Source organism: Ranitomeya variabilis, chromosome 4, assembly GCF_051348905.1.
Source record: "Ranitomeya variabilis isolate aRanVar5 chromosome 4, aRanVar5.hap1, whole genome shotgun sequence".
In the NCBI taxonomy this organism is placed as follows: Eukaryota; Metazoa; Chordata; class Amphibia; order Anura; family Dendrobatidae; genus Ranitomeya; species Ranitomeya variabilis.
In genome coordinates, this window is record NC_135235.1 from 696115276 (window position 1) to 696142140 (window position 26865).

Below are 26865 nucleotides of genomic sequence, written 5' to 3' on the forward strand. Positions count from 1 at the left end.
AACCAAAACTGTCCCATTACTAAGGAGCGTGTCTCCTAGACTTGTACTGCCCATACACTAAGTGTATGGGCTGACCAACATTTCCCCATGGGGGGTAAATTTAAAAAAAAAAAATCATAACAAAATAGTGTTTACTGTTTTGAGCTAGGGTAACACAGCAAAAAACAGGAGAATGGAAGCCTCAAAAGAATACTTTGTAGCCCACAGATAGATGAAGTGTGTCACGGAACTACCACACTGTAAACATTTTTTTTGTTTTAACCAAGATAACATATAGACCAAGGGTATTAGAAAGACCAAAAATTGGAATGTATGCATGACAAAAAACTATTTTTAGACCACACATAAAATGGCCGTCGGACTGAGATAACAGACTGTTTCAATATGTGGAAAGTATTTTGTAAAATTTTCAAAACCACCAAATACTGTATACACCAAGGGTATCAGTCTAGCAGACCAAAAAATGCAATGTATGCCTGCAAAGGAAGGATTTGGGCACCACAGATACATCGTGTGTCTGAGGGAGATAACAGAGTGATCAAAATGTGTTGGTTTTTTTTGGCCCACCAAAATTGTGTCCATAAGTAGGCTATGACACTAAAATAAAACATTTGGAGTACTAAAATTGTCCAACTATTTCCCCATGGGGGGTACATTTTTAAGAAAATATTTTATGGCCATCACAGACACCCTTTCCAAAAATTGGACTGGCTGTACAGCACAGAACCCGTTAAACCCTTGTCGTGCAGTGACCCCTGTTACAGGTAGGGGTCGCTGCATGGTCTCCCCAGAATACGCATGGAGGCGTATTGAGGCCATAGGAATGCATGGCAGTCACAGGCATAACTGTGGTGATTAAGTATGGCGTTATTGTGAATGGCCGGTATGTGTGTCGCAGAGGAAGACACTGTGCACTGTCAGCCTGAAGTAAGGATGTTCTGGGACCTGTAGTCCTACAAGTAAATTGTGTTGACAAGGGAGACCGACAGGGCTAGTTATGAGAGATGGGTGGGTCAAACAAGCCACACACACAACTCCCACCTATGGGAGTGGTTACAAGTATGTAATGTGACCAGGGTGTGGGTCATATGGTCTCCGAGTGTGGACCTGAATGGTTCTGTGCTGGAAGGTCCTGGAAGCCTAGGTGCTGGAAGTGCTGTCTCCCTGAAGAGCACGTGGTGGGACATGAATAGCACCCGGACAGGTCACCTGTGTTGAGGACCTTGGACTGACGAGGAGCCAGCCTGTGGAGCAGGAGCTCCTGGAAGGTAACCTCAGACAAAGAGGTTGTAAGAAAGGCAGAGAGGTGTATTTGCTATAGGAACTGACTGATGTCCTATAATATTTCGTGCATGCAATGAAACAGACTGTACTCTATCTGGTTTATGCTGAATTTAAATAAACTGGATTGCCTGCTGTGTGTTAAAAACTGTACCCGTGTGCACTTATATCGCTGCCAAGCGAGTGTTCCACCAGACACGTAGTAGGCGAAATGCTACACCCTGTTGATGTAGTGGTGGAGAATGAGGAAACATTGATGAAGGCCTTACTAAAACTAGGCCCAATGTTAAGCAGCAGGTCTCCTGTTGTGAACTCTGTTTTCGGGCTCCCTCTTGTGGTCACAGGTGGTATTGTGTGAGTTTTGTTTTTGGGCTCCCCCTGGTGGCTTTGTTTGTTATCCTGCGGGTCTGTGGCTGGATCAGCTGCCTCGTTATGCACTAGGGAGGTTCCTATTTAGCTCTGCTACACCTCCACTTGTTGCCGGCTGTCGATGTACTCAGTGCTATTCTGATTACTCCTGACTATCTTCGTTTTCAGTCTCTTCATGAGAAGCTAAGTTTCTGTTTGATTATTTTTTGCTCATCAGTCTGCAATATGATTTCTGTGTATGATGAGTTTAGTCCAGTTTGCTAATATGTGATTTCTTGCTGCTGGTAAGCTCTGGGGTACGGAGTTGCTTCCCCCGCACCGTTAGTTGGTGCGGGGGCTCGAGCAATCTCTGCGTGGATATTTTAAATAGGGTTTTCTATTGACCGCACAGTTCCCTTCCTATTTTCTGCTATCTAGAGTTAGCGGGCCTCATTTGTTAAATCTATTTCATCTCTGCGTTTGTGCTTTCCCCTTAACTCACCGTTAATATTTGTGGGGGGCTTTTCTATATCTTTGGGGTCATTTCTCTGAGGCAAGTGAGGACTTTACTTTCCCTCTAGGAATAGTCAGTTTCTCAGGCCATGAAGAGACGTCTAGGATTTTCAGGTAACGTTCCACGGCTACCTATAGTTGTGTGCGGATAGGATCAGGTTGCGGTCAATCCAGTTACCACTTCCCCAGAGCTAGTCGTCGGTTTAGTTACTTAGCTAGTCAGACTTGCAATCCTTGCCACTAGGATCATAACAGTCTCCTAGACTTTTAATGCCCATACACGAAGTGCATAAAATATTTTATGGGCATCATAGACACCCTTGCCAAAAATTGCACTGATGTCGCAGCACAGAACACGTTAAACCTCGTGATCTAGTGGTGGAGAATGAGGAGACATAAGATAAAGGGCTCAATACAAAACTAGGCCAAATGTAAAGGAGCGTGTCTCCTAACTTGTAAAGCCCATACACTAAGAGCATGGGCTGCCAAACATTTCCCCATAGGGGTTACAGTTTTAAAAAATTATTTATGGGTATCGGACACCCTTGCCCAAAAACTGAATGACTGTAGCAGCATACAACACGTTCACCATGGTGTTCCTAGTGGCGGCGAATGATGACATGTGGAGGATGGCATTATTAAAAACTAGGCACAATGTTAAGGAGCGGGCCTCCTAGACTTGTAATGCCCATACACTAAGTGCATGGGCTGCCAAACATATCCCCATTGGGGTAAAATTTTGAAAAAAGATTTCATGGGCATCAGACACCCTTGCCAAAAATTGGACTGGCTGTAGCAGCACAGAACCCGTTAGCCCTGTTGATGTAGTGGTAGAGAATGATGAGACATTGATGAAGTCCTTATTAAAATTAGGCACAATGTTAAGGAGCAGGTCTCCTAGACTTGTAATGCCCATACACAAAGTGCATGGGCTGCCAAACACTTCCCCATTGGGGTAAAATTTTTAAAAATGATTTTATGGGCATCATAGACACCCTTGCCAAAAATTGCACTGGTGTAGCAGCACAGAACAAGTTAAACCGGGTGATGTAGTGGTGGACAATGAGGAGACATAACATAAATCATACTGAAATCAAAGAAAAACAAAAAATGTGAATCCACCTATGAAAGAAAATAACAAAAGGGAGGGGCAAACACAGGTTCATAAATATGAAGCCAGAATGTGTCTAACGAGATATGTTTGTCCCTAGCAACAGCTCAGGGACATAAATAAAAAGATAACATAAAAGTATTTGAATAATTTTCTATTGTAGAGGTATACATTACCTTATTAGGGGACTGACCACATATAGGAAAACAGGAAAATCTATCTACTATATAATTGTCTAAGGGTCATTTCCGTTTGTCTGTCTGTCCTTCTGTCTGTCACGGATATTCATTGGTCGCGGCCTCTGTCTGTCATGGAATCCAAGTCGCTGATTGGTCTCGCCAGCTGCCTGTCATGGCTGCAGCGACCAATCAGTGATGGCCACAGTCCGATTAGTCCCTCCCTACTCCCCTGCAGTCAGTCCCCGGCACCCGCTCCATACTCCCCGCAGTCACCGCTCACACAGGGTTAATGCCAGCGGTAACGGACCGCCGCTATTAACCGTGTGATCACGTTTTTAGTATTGATGCTGCCTATGCAGCGTCAATAGTAAAAACATCTAATGTTAAAAATAATAAAAAAAATAAAAAATCATAATATACTCACCATCCGCCGCCTTTCCCGCTCCTCGTGACGCTCCGGTGACCGCTCCATGCAAGCGTCAGGTTCCGGTGGCAAGGATGGTCTGTGAGAAGGACCTGCCATGACGTCACGGTCATGTGATCGCGACGTCATCACAGGTCCTGCGCGTCTGCGCGAGAAGGACCTGCCGTGACGTAACGGTCATGTGACCGCGACGTCATCACACCCTGCGACCGGAAGCTGCCGCCTGCACCGCACACAGGCGAAAGAACTACTACAAGGCACCCTCAGAAGGTGAGTATATGTTTATTTTTTAACCTGTGACATACGTGGCTGGGCAATATACTACGTAGCTGGGCAATATACTACATGACTGGCCAATATACTACGTCGCTGTGCAATATACTACGTCGCTGTGCAATATACTACTTGGCTCTGTGCCGTATACTACGTAACTGGGCAATATACTACGTGGCTTTGTGCTGTATACTACGTCACTGGGCAATATACTACGTGGCTGGGCAATATACTACGTGGTTGGGCAATATACTACGTGGCTGGGCAATATACTATGTGGGCTGTGCAATATACTATGTGGGCTGTGCAATATACTATGTGGGCTGTGCAATATACTATGTGGGCTGTGCAATATACTATGTGGGCTGTGCAATATACTATGTGGACATGCATATTCTAGAATACCCGATACGTTAGAATCTGGCCACCATCTAGAATATATATATATATAATCATCTAAGGTCCATTTCCGTCTGTTTGTCTGTAATGGAAATGCCGCGTCGCTGATTGGTCACGGATGGCTGGCGAGACCAATCAGCGACAGGCGCAGTCACAGTGTGATGCAGGTGGCAGCGCTGCGGGAGGACAGGGGCTGCTCCTGTTGTGTACGAGGCCCAACAGTGCCGCAATACCGACCTTCTCATCATGGCGGAGAGCGGCCGACAGCAGGGACCGAGCAGACGAGCGGCCACTTTGCGGGACAAGCGTCCCCTCACTGCCGCAACATGGCGGCCAACAGGCAGCAGCGACACTCACAAGAATGTAGGCGGCAGAGCTGCAGGACGAGAGGGGCTGTTCTAACCCTAACCCACTGCTTGGCTGACTGGTCGCGCCCGGCCCTGCGCGACCAATCAGCGACATTGCCGCCGGATTTAAACACCGATTCAGTGATTGGTCGCGCCCATCTAGTATAGGAATAAATGGGAAGAATAGGCGTACATCTCATTTTTGTGACATTTCCCCCTAGGGGAGTAACATTTGTTTTGTTTTCCAATTTGTAACAGGCATCATAAAAATACCCTTTTACCCAAAAATTAGGGACTTTACCATCACGGAATCCATTCACCCTGGTGTTTTTATGGTTGTGGATGATGAGGATGAGGACAAGGATAAGGAGGAGGAGATCACCAAACAGACCAAATCTGGAAGTGCATACCCATGTGTGGTTGTGAAGAGGTGCATGAGAACACAACTCCACCATAAAGACAATTATAGGTTATGTTTCGCTGTTTTCACTTGGTGGTGTACAGAAGTCTTGCCCAATCCAGCCCTTGTTCATTTTTATAAGAGTCAGCCTGGCAGCATTTTCAAATGACAGGCGGATGCGCTTATCTGTTATAATTCCCCCAGCGGCACTAAAAACCCGCTCTGACAGAACGCTAGCAGCAGGGCAAGCCAGGACCTCCAAGGCGTAGAGAGAAACTTCATGCCCGTGTCTAGCTTGGATACCCAATAATTAAAAGGCACAGAGGAATCCCGGAGGACGTTTGTACGCTCTGCAAGGTACTCCCTCAGCATCTTCCCAAACATTGCACTTCTTGTGACAGCACCCCTTGCCTCTGTGCCGGCACAATGGGAGGGTCTGAGAAAACTGTCCCAGAACTTTGCCGTTGTTCCCCTGCCTGAGCTGGATTGTACTTCTGTCTCTCTCGCTTGGACTCCTTGGTTGTACAACAAACTCTGACATCTGCTGCCAGCGTTCTCACATGGGAATTTAAGCAATTCCGCTACAAGGGCCCTCTGGTACTGCAACATTTTAGTATACCTGTCTGCCTCTGGAATAAGAGATTGAAAGTTCTCCTTGTAGCATGGGTCTAGAAATGTCACCAACCAGTAATGAGTGTCACCAAAAATTTTAATAATGCGAGGGTCACGTGAAAGGCAGTGCCACATAAAGTCAGCCATGCGTGCCAGACTGCTAACAGGCAAGACTTCCGTGTTCTCAATAACAGGACAACTGACCATGCTATCCTCCCCCTGTCCTCAGGCCATCCCCGCTGGACAGATGGTATGACAGCTGTGCTTGTAGTACCGTCTATAGCGCATGAAAGTAGCTCCTGTTCTTCCTCCTCATTGTCTACGAAAATAGCACAATCTGTACTTAATTTATAAATTCAACAGATGAAACCACTAAACAATATCAGAAAATACAGCATAAAGTGGAAATAAAACATAACTTTTACTGATAATACATAGATAAAAGTCGAAACAATATCATCCAAAGTGCTATAAAAGCATGGGGTAAGGTCCACACCATGAGACCTACAAAACCCCCGGTAGGATTAAAAAAACTCCGCCTGCAGAGGCACTTGCGGAATTAAAGCAGACCAAAGTATGATTCAAACCAAAACTGCCAGAATCATATTCATATGAATGGCAGAGCAAAGCTCCATACAAATGGTTGCATGTAAACAATCATCACTCAATAACAAAATATAGCACCTACAAAATGGCGTTACTAATAATTGTTAAGGTGAAATGGAAAAGGAACAATCTCACCGATTCCAACATGAATGAGCAGGAGCACCGGAAGACCTCTGGTCATGGAGTAATCCGGGACTTGATGAAGAGAGATGACAATCCCCTGTCATTCCCTATGGGGGCTACCGGTTAAGCTATCCCCAGAGCTCCCTGCTTGTGTAGAGAGATCTCTCTACACAATCAGGTCCCCTGATTGGAGGAAACGCGTCGGGACTGACCACAGGGAGAGTGCAGGGCATGTAGTGACAGGGGTAGATGTGGACTGCCCTTGTAAGGGCGGGAGCTCTGGGGATAGCTTACCGGTAGCCCCCAACCATTTGTATGGAGCTTTGCTCTGCCATTCATATGAATATGATTCTGGCAGTTTTGGTTTGAATCATACTTTGGTCTGCTTTAATTCCGCAAGTGCCTCTGCAGGAGGAGTTTTTTTAATCCTACCGGGGGTTTTGTAGGTCTCATGGTGTGGACCTTACCCCATGCTTTTATAGCACTTTGGGTGACATTGTTTCGACTTTTATCTATGTATTATCAGTAAAAGTTATGTTTCTCCTCATTGTCTACCAATCCACGTTGGGAAGACATGAGGCTAGGCTGAGTGTAATCACCCTGTATGGGTCCTTGCTCCATGTCCTCATCCTCGGCCTGCAATGCATCCTCCATAATTGTGGGCAGAGACGTTTTCATAATGCAGAGAAGCGGGATGGCGACACTAATTATGGCTTCATCGCCGCTCACCATCTTGGTGCAGTCCTCAAAGTTTTGCAGTCCTCAAAGTCATCCATGTCCACTACTGAGGTCTTATGTGTGGAGTCTGAACTAAATATCGACGGCCTTCTTGATGCTGGTAGTCAACAACTGCCCTCTTCTGCTCACAAATCTTTTCCAACATATGCAGTGTAGAGTTTCAACGCGTGGAGACATCACACACCAGTCTGTGAGCCGGAAGCTGCAAACGCTGCTGAAGCATGGCAACTGAAGCTGTAGCTGACTTTCTAAAATGGGCAGACAGATGGCGTACATTCACTAGCAGATCTGGCAGCTCCGAGTAGCTTTTCAGAAAACGTTGAACCACGAGGTAAAGCACATGGGCCAGGCAAGGTATGTGTATGAGCTCACCTTGCCTCAGAGCCGCCACCAGGTTCCGGCCATTGTCACACACGACCATGCCTGGCTGTAGGTTCAGCGGTGTCATCCATATATCTGACTGCTCTTTCAGCGCTGTCCACAACTCTTCTGTATTGTGCCGTTTGTCGCCTAAGCAGATTAGCTTCCGCACAGCCTATTGCCGCTTGGCTGAGGCAGTGCTGGAGTGGTTCCAGTTTCTGACTGATGTGTTCATTTCAGAGATGGAGGCTGAAGAGGAGGAGGTGCAGAAGCTGTAGACTGTGGGGGCAACCCTGATTGATGTAGGGCCCACAATCCTCGGTGTGGGGAGGATGTGTTCCATCCCAAGGTCCGACTGGGTCCCAGCTTCAACTGTGTTAACTCAGTGTGCCGTCAGTGAGATGTACCGTCGATGCCCACAAGCACTTGTCCACGTGTCCGTGATTAGGTGGACTTTCCCAGTAACAGCATTGTTGAGGGCACAGGTAATGTTGTGAGACACATGCTGGTGTAATACCGGCACGGCACACTGGGAGAAATAGTGGCGACTGGGGCAGAGTACCTTGGGACAGCTGCCGCCATCTGGTTGCTGAAAGCATCCATCTCAACGAGCCTAAAAGGCAACTTTTCAAGAAAAAGCAGACGAGAAATGTTAGAATTTAGTACTGTGGCCTGTGGGGCTGGGTATTTACGCTTGAGTTGCAATGAATGGGGTATAGACAGCTGAAGGCTGTGCTGGGACAAGAACATGGATGGGCTTGAAGATGGTGCTGCTTGACTGTGGGCAACAACAGGTGCAGGGTCAGAGGCATCTTCACATGCACAGTGGACTGGGGATTGGCTTCTACGCAAAACAGTGGAAGAAGCAGTGGTGTCACCCGCAGACAGTGTTCCTGGAGCCTGGGGTTCAGCCCACAAAGTCGGGTGCTTTGCTGCCATGTGCCTGATCATGCTGGTATTGGTCAGGCTGGTAGTTTTGCTACCCCTGCTGATGTGGGCATGGCAGTTGCTGCAAATGGCCTGTTTGGGGTTATTGGCAGAGTCTTTAAAAAATAACCAGACTCTGGAAGATCTAACAGTTGGAATGGCAACTTCCCTCATGTTGGTGTTACAGACAATGGAGGCATGACTTCTGTCTGTGTCCACCACACTGCTTCTTCCTGCCTGTTGGGGCGATATGACTCCTTCCCCATGTGTCCTGCTGTCCTTGCTCTGCATGTCCTCCTGCCAGGTTGGGTCAGTCACTATTTCATCCACCACATCTTCCACATCCGAACCCTGGTCCTCCTCCTGACTTTCCTGCAAGTGTGTCTCATCATCGTCCAACTCTTCTGACACTTTCCCACCGTCACCTTTCGAGTGACCGTGTTTGTTCAATGATTTGGGCATCACTACATACAATCTCATCTGGCTGAGAGTCCGGAATCTTTAAAGGGAAAACTGAACAGCTCTTCGGAGTGTCCAAGTGTGGGATCAGTTGTCTCAGGGCACTCGGCATGGTGGGAGGAAGGAGGATCAGGGTGAGGAATATCCGGTCCAAACTCATGGCTACTCAGACTTGACCGTGTGGAAGACATGGTGGTGGTGGCTAAGTGACTGGAAGCATTATCCGCTATGCAACCAACCACCGTTTCACACTGCTCTGGCTTCAATAGTGGTGTGCTGCGATCCACTAGATACTGGGACAGGAAGGTCGAATGGCAAGATGTGGGTCTTTGTTGTGGCCCACTTTCAGCTTGGCCACGGCTTCATCCTCTGCATGCACCATCAGCATCATGTCCATTTCCCCGTCACTTGCTTTGCCCATTTTAAATGGACTACTGGACTATTTCAAAATCTCAAGACAAATTTATTTATTTGGAGGAAAATTATATGTGATTAGTATGCCTGCAAAGCTAAGGTTTTTCCACCACAGATACACCAGGCCTCAGCCTCAGATAATATTGTATAATTTTTTTTTTAATTTGGCAAAAAATAAAAAATTAGTAGAACAAGGCTAGCAGACAGAACTAAGCAACTTATGCCTGCAAAGCTACGATTTTTCCAACACAGATACAACAGGCGTCAGCCGGAGATAACAGACTGATCTAAATGTGGTCTTGATTTTTTTAGGCCCCAACAAAATTGTATCAACAATTTGGCTATGACACAAAAAATAAACAAAAGGAATACTAAAATTGTGAGAAAATTCCAAACCACACCAGCGCTACCCTAAATAGGAGAGGAGAAAGCTGTTTATGAACAATCAGTAAGGCTACGTTCACATTTGCGGTCTGCGCCGCAGCGTCGGGCGCCGCAGCGTCGCCGCATGCGTCATGCGCCCCTATATTTAACATGGGGGCGCATGGACATGCGTCGCACTTGCGTTTTGCGCCGCATGCGTCACTGCGGCGCCCGCGTCCGGGCGCAGAGGACGCAGCAAGTTGCATTTTTGCTGCGTCCAAAATCAATGAAAAAAAGGACGCATGCGGCGCAAAACGCAGCTTGTGCATGCGTTTTGCTGCGTTTTTGATTGCGTTGTGCGTTGCGGCGCCGGCGCTGCGGCGCACAACGCAAATGTGAACGTAGCCTTAGGTGGCTGCTGGTATTAGACAGACACTGTGCTATGTTCTGTCGATATATTGAAACAATAATAATAATAAAATACCGGATTACTCACCGGTAATGCTCTTTTATAGAGCCCACGACAGCACCCACTAGAGAGAGGGGATCCGCCCCTAGGAACAGGAAACCTACAGAGAGATAAAAGGGGCGGCCCCCCTCACTCCTCAGTTGTTTTACAGAGAATAGGAGGAACCGCCGCCAGGTTTTAGTCAATAGGCTCAGATATATATACATATTTACAACCTTATACTATAACTTTCTAATATTTACACCTCACCACCAAGGCACCATGTGCTACTATAAAAAGGGAGGGATGTGAATGGGTGCTGTCGTGGGCTCTATAAAAGAGCATTACCGGTGAGTAATCCGGTATTTTCTATTCGCCACGACAGCACCCACTAGAGAGATTTACAGAGACTATAGATTGGGTGGGTTAACCGAGTCAAGAACCGAAACCCCAAAGGTTAGATCAGAAGCAGCAGATAGGTCTAATCTATAGTGCTTATAGAAGGTACTAGGCGAAGACCAGGTTGCAGCCTTACATATAAGGTCTATTGGCACGTTCGCTCTTTCTGCCCAGGAAGTCGACAAGGCTCTTGTAGAGTGCGCTCCTACATGCATTGGAGGATCTCTTCCTCCAGCTTTATACGCTAAGATTATGGCATCTCTGATCCAGCGTGATAGCGTGTTCTTTGTGACTCTGGAACCTTTGGTTTTACCCTGGAAAGACACAAAGAGCCCTACTCTTCCTCCAGTCCCTAGTTCTCTCTAAATAGGCCAGAACAGTCCTTTTTACATCTAGGGTATGAAGTCTTACTTCTTCTAGAGTTGAGTGGTCTTTATAAAAGGTAGGTAATAAGATCTCCTGGGATCTATGAAAACTAGTGGCTACTTTAGGGAGATAACAAGGGTCCGTCTTCAAAATTATCCTATCAGATGTCACAGACAAAAATGGAGGATCTATTGATAAGGCATGTAGATCGCTTACTCTTCTCGCAGATACCAATGCCACTAATAATATAGTTTTTAACGAGATGTTCTTTAACGAGGCCGTATCAAGAGGCTCAAACGGGCTGTGTGTCAAAGCATCTAGGACCAAAGTTAGATACCACTGAGGCACCTGTGGTATATTTATTGGTCTTGACCGCTCACATGCAGATATAAAACGGGATACCCACCTATCACCTGCGACATCATAACTGAAGAGAGCTCCTAGCGCTGAAACTTGAACTTTCAGAGTGTTTACAGAGAGCCCCAACTCAAGCCCTTTCTGCAAGAACTCTAGTATTGAAAATATAGGCACCTCAGAAGAAAGTTGCGCTTTATGAAACTCAAGAAATTTTCTCCAGACCCTGAAGTAAATTTTAGTAGTAGAAGGCTTTCTACTCTTCATGAGGGTATCCACTAATCCACTAGAAAAACCTCTTAGACATAATAACTGCCTCTCAAATTCCAGACAGTCAAATTCATGCCCTTTACCTGAGGATGGATTAATGGTCCCTGAGACAGCAGGTCCTTGGTCTGAGGCAGAATCCAAGGGTCTGTAATTGACATTGCCCTGAGCCACGAAAACCATGGCCTCTTGGGCCAGAATGGGGCTATCAACAGAACTCTTGCCCCTTCCTCCCTTATTTTTCTTATCACTATGGGCAATAGGTTCCATGGCGGAAACGCATAAGCTAGGTCGAATGTCCATGGTACCTGAAGGGCATCGAATATGTCCGGATCTAGTCTGCACAGAGAGGCAAATGTTTTGACTTGACGGTTGGACCTTGTTGAAAACAAGTCTATTTGAGGTATGCCCCACCGGGCTGTTATCAATCTGAAAATCTTCCTGTTGAGCATCCATTCTCCTTGATGAAGGGTGTGACAGCTGAGGAAATCGGCACGAAAGTTGTCTATGCCTCTGATGTGTACCGCTGACAAGGACAGCAGATGATTTTCGGCTAACATTATGAGGTCTGAAGTGACTTCCATGAGATTGTCTGACCGTGTACCTCCTTGATGGTTCAGATAGGCCACCGCAGAGGTGTTGTCGGAGAGGACCCTTGTGTGAGAACCTCGCAGCTGAGGAAGAAAGTGGAGCAGGGAATAATATATAGCTCTTAATTCTTTAACATTAGAAGAATTATTAGATTCTGATCTGGACCAAAGACCCTGAACCACATGATCCTGAAAATGTGCCCCCCAGCCTTCAGGACTAGCATCTGTGGTCACTAAATTTGAAGGAGTGATCACCCATAGGACCCCTTTTGACAAATTCCCCCAATTCAACCACCATGTACGGGAATGTACTACTTCTGACGTTAGATAAACTGTCTGATCCAAATGTCCTCGACTTCTAGTGTCCTCTTGTAATACAAATTTCTGCAGCTGCCTTGTATGAAATTGTGCCCACTTAACTGCAGGAATACATGAAGTCAGTGAACATAGCAACGACATGGCACTTCTCAATGACATACTACGTTTTTTGGTTGCTAAGCTCACTTTATTGATTATGGAAGCTTTCTTATCCTCAGGCAGCCAACATACTTGGTCAACTGAATTCAGAAGGAGCCCAAGGAATTTTTGACATGTTACAGGCTGGAGTCTGGATTTTTCCCAGTTGACAATCCAGCCAAGCGTTTGTAAAGAAAACGCCACTTCCTCCAACCTTTGCTCACACTGTAAGGAATTTTTTCCGACAATTAGTAGGTCATCAAGATATGGAATGACCAGTGTGTCTTTTAATCGCAAAAAGGACATTACCTCTAATAGTAATTTAGTAAAAACCCTCGGAGCCATAGATAGGCCAAAGGGCATTGCCCTGTATTGTAGATGATGAACCTGACCATCTATTAAAACTGCTACCCGAAGAAACTGCTGGTGTGACTGGTCAAAAACCGCAGCAAACATACGATCAAAAAGACCCCAAAACAATGTAATAGTATAAATATAGAAAATACTTTATTGAGACAAAATTGACAAGGTAGGAGACAAGGGAATAAATAAGGCAGATGTCATTATACACATGCTTGGAAACGCTGAGATGCATACCATGAAGTGGGAATGCAATCACTGGTGGTTTTAACAGAATATTCAAATATTACACGTAAGTCCATGATAGGAACCACATAGATGGCTAGACACAGGCAATTATACAAGTATAAAAAAAAACATTACCAGATGCTGTACTATATCATTTACCTGTGACGCACAGAGAGCAGTCCCACCACAGCGTGCACCTCGCCCCAACGCGCGTTTCGGCGTGATGGCCTTTCTCAAGGGGTGATGGGAAGGGGGAAAGGGAAGGATATAAAAAGCACCCACCCTCCAATAGCAGGTAAAATACGTAGTCATGTGATTATACGCATATGTGAAGTGAATACTAATCACCAACACAAGTGCCGCTTTTTGCCGCTCCTAAAAATGATCACCAATGTATGCGCCGCTATTTATCGCTTAAACCGGAAGTTATGAGGGGCATAGAGTTCATGTGACCTGTTGTCCGCCTATAATGACGCGTGCAGCACTACCGTGGCCGAAGACAACAGACGGCGCCGACGTCACGTACACGGCACGGGTTGCCATGACGATGAGACGCCAGAAGCCGGCTGCCGTGCAGGGGTCTGTAGCGCGCACGCGTACAGGCTGGAAATTCTATGATGTGAAAAAGGTTACCATGATGCCCGGGATCGGAAAACATCAGCTGTATAATAGCCACCAGCGTGTATAGATATAAGATAACACCAGAGCCACAGAGGGTGACACAATGAAAATATGATGGAAATAAATAATATAATAAATGAAACTTAGTAAATAAGAATGGAGCGACTACAGCAACACAGGGGGTCTCTAATAAGAAGGATACACATACAATTGACACTCAGTCGCATCATAGTAATCACATGATGAAACAAACACTTGTACTAAATACTGGGAAACGAAGGGGGATAAGGGCCACAACAACATAGAAATGATGCGATATATAATATTCCACCAGAATAACATAACCATTGTATATACCACAAAACAAGAAACAAAGGACAGTGGACAAAAATTTTTTTTTATATATATATATATACCAACATGATATACAATATGGTGTCTGGCTGTCTGCCTGACACCATTTATTCTCCATGATGTATCCATGTATCTTAATGTTCATCCGCCATCTAATGTCCCCATAGGCGATAAATCAAATTTCATGATGCAAGCCCGACAGATGGAAACCACCATACACACGTCCAGATATCCCCATCGTCCAGAACAAGGAAACCAGCAATAAGGAGGTAAGTGCTATATAAAATAATAAAGTAAAATGTTAAAAACATAACAAACATGTGTACCATGGGACCAATTATTATAGAAAAGGAGCAAAACTTATTGTTTCATTTAGCCCTTTTGGATGAACAGAATCTAACGCCCAGATCCATCCTGTCTCACAGTGTGATAGTTTTTGTTTGAGACCACCCCCTCGAATATTGGGGGTAATCATATCAATTCCCCTAATCATTAATAGTGAACTATCACAACCATGAAATTGTTTAAAGTGACGTGGTATTGTCCTAAGCATGGCTACATCATTACAGCCGGCCGCTTCCTGAATCCCCAAAACATGCTCGCGGACTCGCACCTTGAGTTGACGAGAAGTCATACCAATATAGATCAATCTGCATGGACATAATGCAAAATAGACCACATATCGGGATGAACATGTGATGTTTTTTCTAATGTCATATGTTCTCGTCTCAGCTGAATTGAAAAATGTCATGGTGCGATCCACGTTGGGGCAGGCCACGCACCGACCGCAAGGGGTGCAGCCACGCCTAGGACGCCCACCATCAAGGAAGGTAGGTCTGGGTTCATGGTGATAATGGCTGTGGACAAGATGGTCTCTGAGATTTTTTGCTCGCCTGATAGTGATATTGGGTGTAGAGGAAAGCAATTGTCCAAGAATAGAGTCAGACTGGAGGATTGGCCAAGCCCTCTGAAGACAACTTTTCATGCGGGAGAATTGGGCATGGTAGTTGGTAATAAATCTTATTTTGTTGTCATTTTTGCGAGCCTGTTGTTTATATAATAAAGATTGACGTGATGTATGTCTGGCTCTATTCAAAGCTCTTTTGACCACTCTACCACTATATCCTCTTTCCCGAAATCGTGCACCGAGATCCTGTGCATTATGTTGAAATTCAACATCACTAGAACAGATTCTGCGAAGTCGCAGAAACTGACCCACTGGGATGGAATCAACCAGAGGCTTGGGATGGGCGGAGGAGGCGTGGAGTAGCATGTTGGTGGAAGTTTCTTTCCTAAAGATTGTAGTCTGTAGAACATCATCCTGGTCCCTCCATATTTTAACATCGCGGAAGTCAACCACATTAGCATCACAGTGGTAAGTAATGTGAATATTACACTCATTGTGGTTGATCTCCTCCATAAATTCCCTCAACTGATCTACATTCCCCTGCCAGATCAGGAAAATGTCGTCGATGTACCGCACCCAGAAGGGGATGCGGTCCATCGACACATCCCGATCCGAAGTAGACCATTCTGATGAATCGCTCATGTTGGAAAGCGAACTCTCAGATGGTGCTCCCATCATCCTGGAGCCCTGAATATTGTTCTTCCTCCAAAAATAAACGTTCTTATTGGTAAAATCAGTTACATCCCTTTTGAATTTGGAGGCCTGAGTGTCATGAATTTTTTTGACACATGAATCAAGGCTTTTCTCGATTCTGGATTCAAAACTTCCAGTCTTATCTGCTGGACATTTCGCCTTGAAGTTCTGTTCCACTTCATCAATCCTCTTATCTAAATCCAGAATAGATTTGGTATTTAGATCCACCAATAGTTGCATTAGAGTAAATGAACAGGTACCACACGCCTCCTCCCATTTGGAAATAAATTCACCATCCTCTACAGGAAAAGCTGGAATAACACGAACCCTCAAGCCTCTTGGATACAGGAGAATTCTTAAAAAGGGTCGATGGCCTTCAAATTGAATCTGACACTATGTTGGTGTCGGGTGATGTGGAATCCCTGTACACCAATATTAAACACTCTGATGGTTTGGCAGCAGTCAAATACTTTTTGGGTATGTCTAATTTCCCTATGGGGATTGTGGAACTTATCTTACAACTACTGGAATTTTCCCTTACCCATAACTTTTTCACCTTCAAGGGGTCCTTCTTCCTGCAGCTCCAGGGCACAGCAATGGGGGCTTCCTTTGCCCCATCTTACGCCAACTTGTTCCTGGGGCTGTGGGAGAGGGACCTCCCCCTGTCGGATCGGGATGTGTCGATGGACCGCATCCCCTTCTGGGTGCGGTACATCGACGACATTTTCCTGATCTGGCAGGGGAATGTAGATCAGTTGAGGGAATTTATGGAGGAGATCAACCACAATGAGTGTAATATTCACATTACTTACCACTGTGATGCTAATGTGGTTGACTTCCTCGATGTTAAAATATGGAGGGACCAGGATGATGTTCTACAGACTACAATCTTTAGGAAAGAAACTTCCACCAACATGCTACTCCACGCCTCCTCCGCCCATCCCAAGCCTCTGGTTGATTCCATCCCAGTGGGTCAGTTTCTGCGACTTCGCAGAATCTGTTCTAGTGATGTTGAATTTCAACATAATGCACAGGATCTCGGTGCACGATTTCGGGAAAGAGGATATAGTGGTAGAGTGGTCAAAAGAGCTTTGAATAGAGCCAGACATACATCACGTCAATCTTTATTATATAAACAACAGGCTCGCAAAAATGACAACAAAATAAGATTTATTACCAACTACCATGCCCAATTCTCCCGCATGAAAAGTTGTCTTCAGAGGGCTTGGCCAATCCTCCAGTCTGACTCTATTCTTGGACAATTGCTTTCCTCTACACCCAATATCACTATCAGGCGAGCAAAAAATCTCAGAGACCATCTTGTCCACAGCCATTATCACCATGAACCCAGACCTACCTTCCTTGATGGTGGGCGTCCTAGGCGTGGCTGCACCCCTTGCGGTCGGTGCGTGGCCTGCCCCAACGTGGATTTGCACCATGACATTTTTCAATTCAGCTGAGACGAGAACATATGACATTAGAAAAAAAACATCACATGTTCATCCCGATATGTGGTCTATTTTGCATTATGTCCATGCAGATTGATCTATATTGGTATGACTTCTCGTCAACTCAAGGTGCGAGTCCGCGAGCATGTTTTGGGGATTCAGGAAGCGGCCGGCTGTAATGATGTAGCCATGCTTAGGACAATACCACGTCACTTTAAACAATTTCATGGTTGTGATAGTTCACTATTAATGATTAGGGGAATTGATATGATTACCCCCAATATTCGAGGGGGTGGTCTCAAACAAAAACTATCACACTGTGAGACAGGATGGATCTGGGCGTTAGATTCTGTTCATCCAAAAGGGCTAAATGAAACAATAAGTTTTGCTCCTTTTCTATAATAATTGGTCCCATGGTACACATGTTTGTTATGTTTTTAACATTTTACTTTATTATTTTATATAGCACTCACCTCCTTATTGCTGGTTTCCTTGTTCTGGACGATGGGGATATCTGGACGTGTGTATGGTGGTTTCCATCTGTCGGGCTTGCATCATGAAATTTGATTTATCGCCTATGGGGACATTAGATGGCGGATGAACATTAAGATACATGGATACATCATGGAGAATAAATGGTGTCAGGCAGACAGCCAGACACCATATTGTATATCATGTTGGTATATATATATATATAAAAAAAAATTTTTGTCCACTGTCCTTTGTTTCTTGTTTTGTGGTATATACAATGGTTATGTTATTCTGGTGGAATATTATATATCGCATCATTTCTATGTTGTTGTGGCCCTTATCCCCCTTCGTTTCCCAGTATTTAGTACAAGTGTTTGTTTCATCATGTGATTACTATGATGCGACTGAGTGTCAATTGTATGTGTATCCTTCTTATTAGAGACCCCCTGTGTTGCTGTAGTCGCTCCATTCTTATTTACTAAGTTTCATTTATTATATTATTTATTTCCATCATATTTTCATTGTGTCACCCTCTGTGGCTCTGGTGTTATCTTATATCTATACACGCTGGTGGCTATTATACAGCTGATGTTTTCCGATCCCGGGCATCATGGTAACCTTTTTCACATCATAGAATTTCCAGCCTGTACGCGTGCGCGCTACAGACCCCTGCACGGCAGCCGGCTTCTGGCGTCTCATCGTCATGGCAACCCGTGCCGTGTACGTGACGTCGGCGCCGTCTGTTGTCTTCGGCCACGGTAGTGCTGCACGCGTCATTATAGGCGGACAACAGGTCACATGAACTCTATGCCCCTCATAACTTCCGGTTTAAGCGATAAATAGCGGCGCATACATTGGTGATCATTTTTAGGAGCGGCAAAAAGCGGCACTTGTGTTGGTGATTAGTATTCACTTCACATATGCGTATAATCACATGACTACGTATTTTACCTGCTATTGGAGGGTGGGTGCTTTTTATATCCTTCCCTTTCCCCCTTCCCATCACCCCTTGAGAAAGGCCATCACGCCGAAACGCGCGTTGGGGCGAGGTGCACGCTGTGGTGGGACTGCTCTCTGTGCGTCACAGGTAAATGATATAGTACAGCATCTGGTAATGTTTTTTTTTATACTTGTATAATTGCCTGTGTCTAGCCATCTATGTGGTTCCTATCATGGACTTACGTGTAATATTTGAATATTCTGTTAAAACCACCAGTGATTGCATTCCCACTTCATGGTATGCATCTCAGCGTTTCCAAGCATGTGTATAATGACATCTGCCTTATTTATTCCCTTGTCTCCTACCTTGTCAATTTTGTCTCAATAAAGTATTTTCTATATTTATACTATTACATTGTTTTGGGGTCTTTTTGATCGTATGTTTGCTGCGGTTTTTGGTTTCTCTAGTTGCGATTACCCCTTAGATATCCAATGATGTGGCCCACAATTTAATATAATATAATTTACTCTAAGTAATCTATGTGGGCATGAGTCTTATGAAGGTGTTATGGTGTGACTGGTGTATAGGAAGATGGTAATAAGCATCCTTAAGATCCAGTACTACCATGTAACAGTTGGGAAATAAATTTTTAATAGCTGAGCGAATGGATTCCATTTTAAATGCTCTGGGTCTTATGAAGGTGTTTAGCTTCCTCAAATTAAATATAGTTCTAAAGGATCCGTCAGGTTTTGTAATCAGAAACAAGGGGGAGTAGAACCCCTTCCCTATTTTAGATGACGGAACCTCTATTAAAACTCGCTTGGTCAAGAGGGATTTAATTTCAACTTCCAGTGCCTCTTGCTGTGGTCTGGATTTTAAGGAGGTGAGAAGGAAAGAATCCGGAGGTGTCAGGATAAAGTCCAAGGTGAGGCCCGAAGATATCAAATTTATGGCCCATGGATTAACAGATATTTCTTTCCACTGATTAATAAATCCCAGAAGTCTACCGCCCACCGGTGGAATAGGGTTCTCGGAACTTATCCGCTGGTCTGAAGGGACGCTTATTGAACAAATTGCCCTTCTGCCTGAAATCTTTGTTATTCCATCGGTCCTTAAAGCCTCCCTTCTTGCCGAATGGTGGCTTCCTGAATGCCCTTCTGTAAGAAGGAATAAAGGGATTAGGGAACCCCTTCTTCCTTTCACCCGCCTTAGTGAGTATATCATCCAGAACGGCTCCAAAGAGGTACTCACCCTGACAGGGTATGCCACACAACTTAGATCTGGACTGGGCATTCCCCTTCCAGTTTTTTAGCCATAATGCTCGCCGAGCCGTATTGGAAAGGTTAGCTGTTCTGGCCACCAGGCGGAGAGAATCAATTGAGGCATCAGATATAAAAGCCGCAGCACTCTTAATCAAGGGAATAGACGCACGCAACTTTTCCCTGGATACGCCACTCTTGATATTCTGATCCAGCTGCTCTAGCCAAACCAGCATAGACCTGCTGGTGCACATGGCTGAGATTGCCGGCTTGAAGGCAGTGACACAGGCCTCCCACGACTTTTTAAGAAGTGCGTCCGATTTTCTATCCATGGGATCGGACAAAGAACCTGCATCCTCTACAGGTAGAGAGGAACGGCGAGAGGTACTTTAGCCCAGGTAACTAAGTCTTCGTCATCGAAGGGGTAGCGTCTCTTACAGGATATTGGCACAAACCCCTGTTGTCCCTTACTCCATTCTATTTTGACAAGGTCCTTTATGGCCTGGTTTACCGGAAACCATGGCCTTTTCTCTGGGAGAGACCAGCGAACATAACCTCCTGTGGCGTCTGGGGTTCTTTTGACTCTGACAACCCCATCATACTCCTTACTGATTTAACCAAATTATTCACGCCCTCAGTAGGAAAACAGACATAGTCCTCTTCATCTGATGAACCAGACATCTCAGAGACATCTGAGTCAACTTCCCCACTCTCTGCTGATGTGTCAGCTTTAGGCGAGGACACTCTCCTACTTCTCCTTTCAATATTCACGGAGGGACCACTTCCTAAAGACTGAAGCCCTTTGCGAATCATGAGCCGTAACTCATTCATCTTAACGGACTCCTCCTGCCGCAAGGTGCTGTCTATACAAGCCCGACAAAGTTTTTTAAGTCAGGCAGGGGCTCGGTACATATAGCACACTGCTTGTGCTTGGCTTTCCCCGTCCTCTTTGCCTAAAAAAAAAATAAGCAGAGGAAACCAATATAAGCTTCCACAAAGCTGTATACACACTTACCCGGCTGCTGGGTTGTTTGCTTGGCCTGGGATGTGGAACGGGACGACTTCCTTCCCGATTTGTCAGTGGAGTCACTCATTTTCGAGTGTCCACTACTCCTTTTTCTGGTATCACCACCGGGTACTAGTGGCTCCTCCATAGGGCGTTCACAGACTTCCTCTTGGGACGACATGATAGCGCGCTCTCTGCACTGCCCAAATGTAATTTATAGTGCAGGGACTTCTCAATCCACACCCCCCTTTTTTTTTTTTTTTTTACCTGCATAGATTCAGCATAGCGTCAGGGGGACAGAACCGCCTAGAGGAATCCAATATGGCGGTTCCCCCGGAAATAGAACACCGACCTCAGAGGTTCATGGGACTACATCCAGGATCCGGCTGTACCGCGCATGCGCTTGCGTCTCTGCAGCCTGCCGGCAGATCTCAGAGAGCGCTACCTCACCGCATGTCGCCATCATACCTCGGGGGGGAAAGCCGACACACCGCTCCACATCACCCGGTGGCACCGTCACTTGACCCAGGTCTGGGTTGGACCAGGTACATGCCGCTCCACCGGTCATCCCATACAACGATGTCCCAGCAGGGAGACTGTTGTTAACTTCAGGTCCCGCAGCAGACCGCAGAAGATGAGGGGGGAACCAGCAGGAACCCCCGACTCTGTCTACCCGCTCTGGAGCCCCTGTCGCTCAGCAGAGACGCACAGGCAGCATCCAGGCGAGTCTTCCTCTTCTTTAGCAACTCCATAGAGTCTTCTCTGTGGGTTCCCCTCTAGGAACAGGAAACCAACTGAGGAGTGAGGGGGGGCCGCCCCTTTTATCTCTCTGTAGGTTTCCTGTTCCTAGGGGCGGATCCCCTCTCTCTAGTGGGTGCTGTCGTGGCGAATAGAAAAAATACCGTGCTAAAAGACTGTTTAGGTGGGATGGTCTACACACCTGAACAAGCGCTCAGTAAAATGCGATTATATGTATACAGCTGATGCCAGTTGCTAGTGTGTGGACACTGAATGAGCCATTAAGGTCATTAGTCACACAAATCACTGCCGTAAATGCACAGAGAATTCAGCCTGCAGGCCTTAAGGTACCTTCACACTCAGCAACTTTACAACGAGAACGACAATGATCCGTGACGTTGCAGCGTCCTGGTTAGCGATCTCATTGTGTTTGACACGCAGCAGCGATCTGGATCCCGCTGTGATATCGCTGGTCGGAGCTAGAAGTCCAGAACTTTATTTGGTCGTCAGATCGGCATGTATCGTCGTGTTTGACAGCAAAAGCAACGATGTCAGTAATGTTTTTACATGGAGCGTGAACGATAAGCGAGTCACCATTACGTCACTGGATCGCTCCTGCATCGTTCTGGAGCTGCTGTGTTTGACGTCTCTACAGCGACCTAACAGCGACGCTCCAGCGATCTAGTTTAGGTCGGATCGTTGTCTATATCGCTGGAGCGTCGCTTAGTGTAACGGTACCTTTAGGCAATAACACAAAATAATGGGTTTTGTTTAGAATGCACACTAATTAGGTTCACATACCTTAGGGTTCACAATGAGTCAGGTGAGAGTATGATTGATGTGCAGATATCTGCCAGTGCTTCGCAGATGATTAGTGCCCTGCTGCAAGTCCATGCAGAGCTGAGTAAGAGATCTGCTGAGTGTATACCTCCTGAGGATCTATGCAATAAGCAGGGAGGACTTCCACATCTGCACAGAGCCCAGAACATCCTAGCTGGTGGCCTCCCTTGTTACACGGAGAGAAGAAAAAAAAATGGCCAGCACTGCTCGGCAGTATGTGACGTCACTGAGGCACGGAACCTCGCTGGGGCCAAAAAACTGAGCACTTGTTCAGGTGGGTAGACTATCCCACCTAAACACAGTCTTTTGGATCGGTATTTTTTTGTTTATTATTGAAATTGTGAGATATTTGGCACAATTATATGCGATGTGTGTGAAGTACAACTCACAGTGATAAATCTACGAACTGTAAGTAAATATTTTTAGAACAACTACAGATTTTTGGGGCAGCAAAATGGTGTCTAAAAATTTTGTAAGACACTACAAAATATTAGATAGACCCTGTTGAGAAAGCTATTTAGCGAAACGTACGTCCGGGGGTGCTGAGAAGGCGGGGGTACCTTCCCTGATGACTACAATGGGTAAGCCTGCGATATGCTGCACATAACTTTCGTTATCTATGGTTATGGGATACCTGTGGGACCCTTATAAATGGTTCTGGCTTACATCTGTTGCTAAAAGGATGCATTTGACTACTCCCCAACTTACTTAGTTGCCGTCATGTCTCCTCCTTATTTTCCCCTTCTTATTTTCCCTTCTTATGTGCATAGTGCCTACAGCACGTTTTTGCAGTTTTTGATACATTGTTGGATTTATTGTAATAAAGAGTTATATACATTTTTTACATATAATTATGTCTATGTGGACTTTTTACTCCCTTTGTCTGTGTTGATCTCTATTTGGAGTAGTCCTGGTGATTTGGTGCGCTTTGGGCACTTTGGGAGAGCTGAGGTTTTTTGCTCTCCGTTACAACTTACTTTGGTGCTTCATGATTGTGTTAGAAAATATTAGATAGTACCCCAAAAAAAAAATATATATTTTTTGGGCGCACTCACATCTGATGACTGGGACAAAAAAAAAAAAAAAATAAATTTTCAATTCGTAGATTTGCACACTATTCAATTACAATGACCAGGCTGTAGTCTGCAGTGTGACCAGGCAAATAAATGTAGAACAAAAGGGGGCTATGGATTGCTTTACAAAAAAAAAAGGAGCAGGTATAACATGTAAAAAAAAAAAAAAATTGCCACAGAGAACTGCAGCAAGGTATATATTAACCCCTTCCCGACATTTGACGTACTATCCCGTCGAGGTGGGGTGGGCCCGTATGACCACCGACGGGATAGTACGTCATACGCGATCGGCCGCGCTCACGGGGGGAGCGCGGCCGGGTGTCGGCTGCATATCGCAGCTGACATCTGGCACTATGTGCCAGGAGCGGTCACGGACCGCCCCCGGCACATTAACCCCTGGCACACCGCGATCAAACATGATCGCAGTGTACCGGCGGTATAGGGAAGCATCGCGCAGGGAGGGGGCTCCCTGCGGGCTTCCCTGAGACCCCCGGAGCAACGCGATGTGATCGCGTTGCTCCGAGGGTCTCCTACCTCCTTCCTCACTGCAGGTCCCGGATCCAAGATGGCCGCGGCATCCGGGTCCTGCAGGGAGAAAGGTGGCTTACCGAGTGCCTGCTCAGAGCAGACGCTGGTAAGCCTGCACCGATGTAAGTGAGATCGGAGATCTGACAGAGTGCTGTGCACACTGTCAGATCATCGATCTGTGATGTCCCCCCCTGGGACAAAGTAAAAAAAAAAATTTTCCACATGTGTAAAAAAAATAAAATAAAATTCCTAAATAAATAATAATAAAAAAAATATATATTATTCCCATAAATACATTTCTTTATCTAAATAAAAAAACCAAAACAATAAAAGTACACATATTTAGTATCGCCGCGTCCATAACGACCCAACCTATAAAACTGCCCCACTAGTTAACCCCTTCAGTAAACACCGTAAGAAAAAAAAAAAAAAACGAGGCAAAAAACAACGCTTTATTACCATACCGCCGAACAAAAAGTGGAATAACACGCGATCAAAAAGACGGATATAAATAACCATGGTACCGCTGAAAACGTCATCTTGTCCCGCAAAAAACGAGCCACCATACAGCATCATCAGCAAAAAAATAAAAAAGTTATAGTCCTCAGAATAAAGCGATACCAAAATAATTATTTTTTCTATAAAATAGTTTTTATCGTATAAAAGCACCAACACATAAAAAAAATGATATAAATGAGGTATCGCTGTAATCGTACTGACCCGAAGAATAAAACTGCTTTATCAATTTTACCAAACGCAGAACGGTATAAACGCCTCTCCCAAAAGAAATTCATGAATAGCTGGTTTTTGGTCATTCTGCCTCACAAAAATCGGAATAAAAAGTGATAAAAAATGGTCACGTGTCCGAAAAGGTTACCATTAAAACCGTCAACTCATCCCGCAAAAAACAAGACCTCACATGACTCTGTGGACCAAAATGTGGAAAAATTATAGGTCTCAAAATGTGGAGACGCAAAAACTTTTTTGCTATAAAAAGCGTCTTTTAGTGTGTGACAGCTGCCAATCATAAAAATCTGATATAAAAACGCTACAAAAGTAAATCAAACCCCCCTTCATCACCCCGTTAGTTAGGGAAAAATAATAAAATAAAAAAAAATGTATTTATTTCCATTTTCCCATTAGGGCTAGGGTTAGGGTTAGGGCTAGGGTTAGGGTTTGGGCTAAAGTTAGGGCTAGGGTTAGGGCTAGGGCTAGGGTTGGAGGTAAAGTTAGGGTTAGGGTTTGGATTACATTTACGGTTGGGATTAGGGTTGGGATTAGAATTATGGGTGTGTCAGGGTTAGGGGTGTGGTTAGGGTTACCGTTGGGATTAGGGTTAGGGGTGTGTTTGGGTTAGGGCTTCAGGTAGAATTGGGGAGTTTCCACTGTTCAGGCACATCAGGGGCTCTCCAAACGCGACATGGCGTCCAATCTCAATTCCAGCCAATTCTGCGTTGAAAAAGTAAAACAGCGCTCCTTCCCTTCCGAGCTCTCCCGTGCGTCCAAAAAGGGGTTTACCCCAACATATGGGTTATCAGCGTACTCGGGACAAATTGAACAACAACTTCTGGGGTCCAAGTTCTCTTGTTATCCTTGGGAAAATAAAAATTTGAGGGGCTAAAAATCATTTTTGTGGGAAAAAAAAAATGTTTTATTTTTACGGCTCTGCGTTGTAAACTGTAGTGAAACACTTGGGGGTTAAAAGTTCTCACAACACATCTAGATAAGTTCCTTGGGAGGTCTAGTTTCCAATATGGGGTCACTTGTGGGGGGTTTGTACTGTTTGGGTACATCAGGGGCTCTGCAAATGCAACGTGACGCCTGCAGACCAATCCATTTAAGTCTGCATTCCAAATGGCGCTCCTTCCCTTCCGAGCTCTGTCATGCGCCCAAACAGTGGTTCCCCCCCACATAGGGGGTATCAGCGTACTCAGGACAAATTGGACAACAACTTTAAGGTCCAATTTATTCTGTTACCCTTGTAAAAATACAAAGCTGGGGGCTAAAAAATCATTTTTGTGAAAAAAAAAATAATTTTTATTTTCACGGCTTTGCGTTATAAACTGTAGTGAAACACCTGGGGGTTCAAAGCTCTCAAAACACATCTAGATAAGTTCCTTAGGGGGTCTAATTTCCAAAATGGTGTCACTTGTGGGGGGTTTCAATGTGTAGGCACATCAGGGGCTCTCCAAACGCAACATGGCGTCCCATCTCAATTCCAGTCTATTTTGCATTGAAAAGTCAAATGGCGCTCCTTCCCTTCCAAGCTCTGCCATGCGCCCAAACAGTGGTTTACCCCAACATATGGGGTATCAGCGTACTCAGGACAAATTGCACAACATTTTTTGGGGTCCAATTTCTTCTCTTACACTTGGGAAAATAAAAAATTGGGGGCGAAAAGATCATTTTTGTGAAAAAATATGATTTTTTTGTTTTTACGGCTCTGCATTATAAACTTCTGTGAAGCACTTGGTGGGTCAAAGTGCTCACCACACATCTAGATAAGTTCCTTAGGGGGTCTACTTTCCAAAATGGTGTCACTTGTAGGAGGTTTCAATGTTTAGGCACATCAGGGGCTCTCCAAACGCAACATGGCATCCCATCTCAATTCCAGTCAATTTTGCATTGAAAAGTCAAATGGC

The 26865-nt window shown here is 45.2% G+C and overlaps 1 protein-coding gene across 1 annotated transcript in view; it reads right to left on the reverse strand.

Moving 5' to 3' along the window:
* Nucleotides 1–26865, reverse strand: part of LOC143767688 (uncharacterized) — a 68078-nt gene that overhangs the window by 10696 nt on the left and 30517 nt on the right. The window lies entirely within an intron of this gene.